We start from the raw sequence: 6,116 nt of genomic DNA, 5'->3' as shown, positions 1-6,116 counted from the left end.
AAAAACAAACAGGCAAGTACTGCAGTGCAAAGGCGCTGCGGCGCCGATTATTTTCAAACAAAAACAAAATAAATATCCAAACAAAAACACTTTGCTCACAGAGCGAAAATAGAAGTTCAAACAAAACAAATCATGAATACAAAACAAAATAGTCAATACAGGTCAGGCTGGGCAAACGCTGTCAATGATCCTGTATGGTTTTTATGATTTTTTTAAATGTCCTTTCTCCTCTCGCTCTCCCGTACTCTGCTCTGTACACCCACCCCAAACTGAGACCGCTGCTGGTTTATATTTACTATGGCCGAGGGGTTAACTATCAATTCTCTCATTACCCCTCGGCCACAATCTGCACACGTTTTTTAATTACTACTGGCAGAGGACGAGCTGCCGACTCGCCTCTGCCAGAACACACTTAAATGAAAAACAATAACAAAACAATGCACAGCTACGCCGTCATATACATTTTAAAATAAATACAAAAACTAAACAAAACAGATACAAAATAATACACATTAAAACACAGGGGCGGAGGGGTACCCCATTCTATAATAAATAAAACCCCACATTTTAAGGCAGGGCTTTGCCCCGCCCCCTTTTCATGTGCAGGTGCTCTCCTGCTCTGTGATGCACTCAAGAAGAACCCCAGAGAATGGAAGCGCCCACGTTGCGATAACTGCTGAGACGGAGCTAAGGCAGGTACATGTGGAGGGATTACTAGTGTGGATATGCACTTCAGGTATAAGAGGGAACATGTATACCGGTAAGTTTATACAACGTTTGTGATTGGAAACGAATGATACATAAAAGACAATTTTGAGATTTTTCATAGATATGCTCTATGGTCAGCAATAATCTTCTCCTTCCTTCAGATGGAAGTGTTGAACTTGCACAATACGGTGGTGTTGAGTGGCTGTGGAGTGGGAGTGTGAAGGCAGTGAGACTGGGGCTGTCCTTCCAGCAGACAGGGCCAGAGAGTCAGAAGCAGCTCCACACAGCTCCAGAGACGAGTCAGGGGCAGAGAGACAGCTCCTGAGACAACGAGACAGGGGCAGAGAGACAGCTCCTGAGACAACGAGACAGGGGCAGCCTCTCACAGCTCTGGAGACAACGATACAGGGGCACAGACACCTCCGGAGACATGAAGACAAGGGCAGAGCGACCGCTCCGGAGACAACGATACAGGGGCAGAGAGACAGCTCCGGAGACAACGAGACGAGGGCACAGAGACCGCTCCGGAGACAACGAGACGAGGGCAGAGAGACCGCTCCGGAGACAACGAGACAGAGACAACCCCTCACAGCTCTGGAGACAAGGAGACGGGGGCAGAGAGAGAGCTCTGCAGACAAAGAGGCAGGGGCAGCCCTGTATTAGAGGAAGCAGATATGCTATTATTATTATTATTATTATTATTATTATTATTATTATTATTATTATTATAGTACAGCACTAGTTTTAATAAAAACCTCCAAAACTCTTAGTCGGTAGATCTAACAGAGTTCTCAGGAGGAAGCTGCCCTTTGCAGAAGATGAGGAGTCTACTGGTGAACCCCTATTGAAAGTGAGGGTGAGGAACGATTACACCATCACTCCATCAAACAGCAGCACCCTGAACCCACCCTGCGCCAGTGAAGAGGAACCTGGGGGTATGTGGAGGACCTTTGATTTAATTGACAAGGATCTTGAATGGGATTGTGACGGAATGAAGACACGTCAATTGTAAATCGTGTTTATCTTTGTGATTTACTGTGTTAACCTGTTATATACCAGTACTTGTTTTCATTCATTCCCATATTCTGCTACATCCACTGCAGTATTACCTTCATTTTCAGTAAATGTGTTTTAGTGAAATGTGTGTTGTAAACCAAGGAAATAGTTCAGTTTGTGCCTTGTTTAAAATACTAGAATATGGACCTTGATTGGTGGGCCAATTAATCAATTCTTCAATTTGGGTTTACTGAGGAAGGTGTGTATAAAAGGCTGCACCTGGCCTATCTGTGTGCTAGTTCTGTGTGCTCATAGTCTTTACAGATTTGACTATACTGCAGTCATTTTAACTGTAGAGGGAAGTTCCCAGTGATACAGGCTCAGGACATTATTAACACCAGTTCAGCAGCTGGACACTGATGAAGATGAAGGCTTTAGTGTTGGTGAACTCAAGCCAACAGAAACAAAGTGAGTCTTTTAAAGAAAAGCTAACCATGGTTAGCACACACTTACCTCTGATTAGCACTGCCAGTATTATTAGCAATGCTATTAAAGAGCAGCTTGGAAAGAGTATGACGTGTAGTGGGGTGAGTAAATTGTTCTTAAAACATATATTGAACCGAAACAATTTTGTGTATCAATCTTAAAAGGGAGTATTTGCAATAGTTGAAGACAAAGGTATTTTTCTTTGCATTAAGTACACACAGGCCCATTACCGTCTCCTTTATCGTGCCAGTAAGTGTTTAACATGACAGTATTTCATCGGGTGATGCATAAATTCTATTTACTGTCAAAAATGTTAGAATAACGTACCCTTAGAGACCAATTACCTCATTAGCATATTATTAGTTTGATTCATAAATCTGTATTGTGCTGTTAATTAATCCTTACCAGCATCATAATTGACACCTGCCTCAGACCAGGCGGAGAATTAAATGTGTCTTAACGGTATCTTTTCCTAGCAAAATTTCTGCGTTTAGGAACGTGTTCTTAAGCTAATAGTAATAAAAACGTCTGTTTAAATAGACAATAATTAGGTCATTTAAGTATTTTGTTATTTGTAATGCATACATTACATTGCATTGTTAACTCATCTGAAGGGGAGGCTACTTAATGGTTGAAAAACACAATCAGGTTTTGTAGACTATTCATTGCTTTAAGTGGAGAAAATGGAAGGCTTGTGTGGGCTGTATATCTTGGAAAATGATCCTCCCAGAAGAGTGAGAAGACTCTGCAGATTTAATCTGGGACTTGCTCTGGATTACACTGATGATGTGATTCATACCAGGTACTGTAACTATTTAACAGGAGCACAATTACTCACCTTTGCGGAGAACTAGAACATGAACTGGGCTCGGCTGCACCAGCTGTGCTTAAGTTCGTCTGTAAGTTAACAAGTAAAGCCTCCACTAAGGACTTTGTTGTTACGAGTTAGTTTATAACTAAGCACTCTTATTTCAGTTGCACCACACATACTTAAGACAATACTTTACTATTTTATCACTAAAAGCGATTGATACTAAGTTGAGGACGTCATCACTGCTCAGTAGCCAATTAAAAGTGAGGATATTTCAGAGGGCTTGGTCAGTGATACAGATCGAAACTCCCACTGAAGAAACACGTATGGACAGGACATTTAAACTACTGAAAATAAACATACAATTTAATGAGAATGTTAATGTTTAGTTTTAGAGATCAATTGATTAAAATTAAATCTGAGCCTTTTTGTGAATCGGGATGCTAAGAGGGCACACTTTTTACATTATAGAATCTTTGACGCTCCACTGAAAATGGAAGACAGGCTGTTTGTGGAGAAGCTTTTGAGCATAATAACTTGTTACCCCTGCCTATACCAAGTTGATAGAGCTGATTACAAAGATAAAAAAGAGAATGCTTGGACATAGATTGCTGTTCAAATGCAGTCCACCTGTGTATTTTACCCTCACAGCCACTGACAATTTTCATGATTGCACCTTTATCGGCACATAATGTGCAATCGTATTGTCATTTGACAGATATCCCAACGATATGCTATGTGTAATTAAAATGAATTAAATGAGAGTGTAGAACTATAGGACAACCCATGTATGTAGCCTACTTATAAATTGGTCTAGTTATGCCAGTCTGTATCTAGCACACCTAATGACCTACCCATTGTTATTATTATTTAGTTAACAGACAAATTTAAAAAGTTGTAGCCTAAATAAATAGCCTACATTCATTCATGTATATAAGATAGCCTGCCCATTGTAAAAAAGCATACAAACTTGTCTGTTGTGTAACCTATGGCAGCAGATTTTTTGTTTAACTCCATGTATTAAGTGTAACATAATGAGAGCTACAATTTTGTAATACAGTTAAATCAACATGCGCACATTTGTTACGCAACAGCGGTGCTCATTTTTTTTTTTTTTTACAACTTGGACAAAGACATTTCTCAATACATAGCTAATGTGTAGCCTATGCACTAGTTTATCAGATGTGGTTAAAACTAAAGACCTAATTTTACAGGCTACGTACAACCACACCATAGGATAAGCATGTTTAATGATGACAGACAGATATGTATATTTTTACAGAACAGCCTGTGTACTGCTATATAGATATTGGACAAGATCAATATTGTAATAAATTGTTATATATATATATATATATATATATATTAGTACATACATCTTGTTATTTCAGCAAAAGAAGTTCAAAAAAATTTAAACGTCTGAGGGATGTTTGGTTGTGGGATGTATTATATTTATTTTCATATAAGCCACGCCTCCCTACAATATTAAAAATGGTATAATAAATAATATTTCTAAAACACACTCTGTTTTTTCTAAACGATGTACAAAAAAATTGAGATGCCACATTATTAGAAACACATTATTTCAAAAGCATAAAATATAAACCAGTGCTGTTCTATGGTACTTCCCCCTGCCTATTACTGTGGTTTAAAGTCCATATGTCACTTATTTCACATTACAATCTGATTATACTTTAAACTACACTATAATAGTGTTCCAAAAATATATATATATCATTTATACTTTTGCGCTGTAACTGCAAGAAATTTACAATCGTAAAGTTTGTTTTGAGTGCTTCCACCAAAAAGCCCTGATTTAGAATCTTGACAAGCTTCTGTTTGTTGGTTTCTGGCAGTTACAAATTTTATTTTTTCTCTTTTGTAAGACACTGGTACAAGTTCACAAACACACGCAGACCTTTACAAAGACAGCTGTTCACGAAGACAATCATCAAGTAAGTGACCATTGATTCATTTTCCCCTGACAACAGCGGAACCATTTAGAAACAGCAATCCTTTTTTTTTTTTTTTTTACCAGCCTTAATTAAACAATTTCGTACCATTTACTTTTATATCAAAATACATTTTAAAATAGCTGCATCTATAAATTGATTTTTAAAATTGGATTTGAGTCACTGAGTATATGGCTTTCAGTGGGTTTATATAAAATGATGTGTGTTTCTACTTGTTCAACCTTTAAAAAATAGAAGTGATTTTGTTACAGAAATCTAGCTATACTATGTATAATCCAAATCAGACCTAAGTAGTGAACCCCTCTTTGTGTCTTTTAACATAATATTGTACTATGTAAGTTATCACATTCTGTAACTAACAATGTTATATTGTGCAGTTTATGTAATGCATTGTATTTTGTTAATTGCAACCCGTGGCTTAAGTTATTAGCCACTCGAATGAATAGTAATATAATACAAAATAACAACTATAATTTAGTACTTGTCATCTTACTTTACAGATATCTGAGTCCGCATCACAAGTCAGGTGTGTTTCTTATTTATTTGTTTTTAGAAGTATAGAACTGCAATGAGCAAGAAATGAGCGTTGAATGTACAGGTCCTTTATCTGCAGAATCTGACGATGGGATCACATGACACTGACAACCACAACAACAGTGAAGATACAAATCACTTTGTGTCTGATGAAATCCTGGATGAGTGGCCTCTAGATGACAAAGTTCCTGTACTTGACACAGACTCAGAGGATGAGTTAGAAAATGACCAAATTTCATTGTCAGATAGCTTGTCCAACTGGGCTTTTCAGTATGGTAGAACATTGGTTGCTTTGACCTCACTGTTGAGTATTCTTAGAATTCACCATTCAAATCTCCCTAAGGAAGCAAGGAGTTTGCTAAAGACACAAAGATTTGTAGTTGTTCATGAGACAGCTGGTGGACAGTACTACTACTTTGGAATTCTTGGAGCTTTCAAGGACGTTTTAAGTAAATTTATACATTCTATCCCTGCAGAAAAATGTTTGAGCTTACAAATAAACATTGTTGAAAAGCTCCCGTGAGCAGTTCTGGCCTATTTTTTAAGACTATTTTTTTAGTTTAGTTACCAGTTGTGATTGGCCTGTTCTGTGGAAAAAAGAAACCCAG

General features: G+C 37.8%; 1 long non-coding RNA gene across 1 annotated transcript; it reads left to right on the top strand.

Annotated features, from left to right (window-relative positions):
- Nucleotides 1-2,014: 2,014 nt before the first annotated feature.
- On the top strand, nt 2,015-5,797 carry LOC131698969 (uncharacterized). The gene is made up of 3 exons (XR_009307961.1): nt 2,015-2,172; nt 4,888-4,956; nt 5,475-5,797. It is a non-coding gene; the product is annotated as an uncharacterized LOC131698969 (long non-coding RNA).
- The last annotated feature ends 319 nt before the right edge of the window (nt 5,798-6,116 follow it).

Source organism: Acipenser ruthenus, chromosome 20 (assembly GCF_902713425.1).
Source record: "Acipenser ruthenus chromosome 20, fAciRut3.2 maternal haplotype, whole genome shotgun sequence".
NCBI classification, from domain to species: domain Eukaryota; kingdom Metazoa; phylum Chordata; class Actinopteri; order Acipenseriformes; family Acipenseridae; genus Acipenser; species Acipenser ruthenus.
This window is presented reverse-complemented; position numbering and strand designations above follow the sequence as displayed.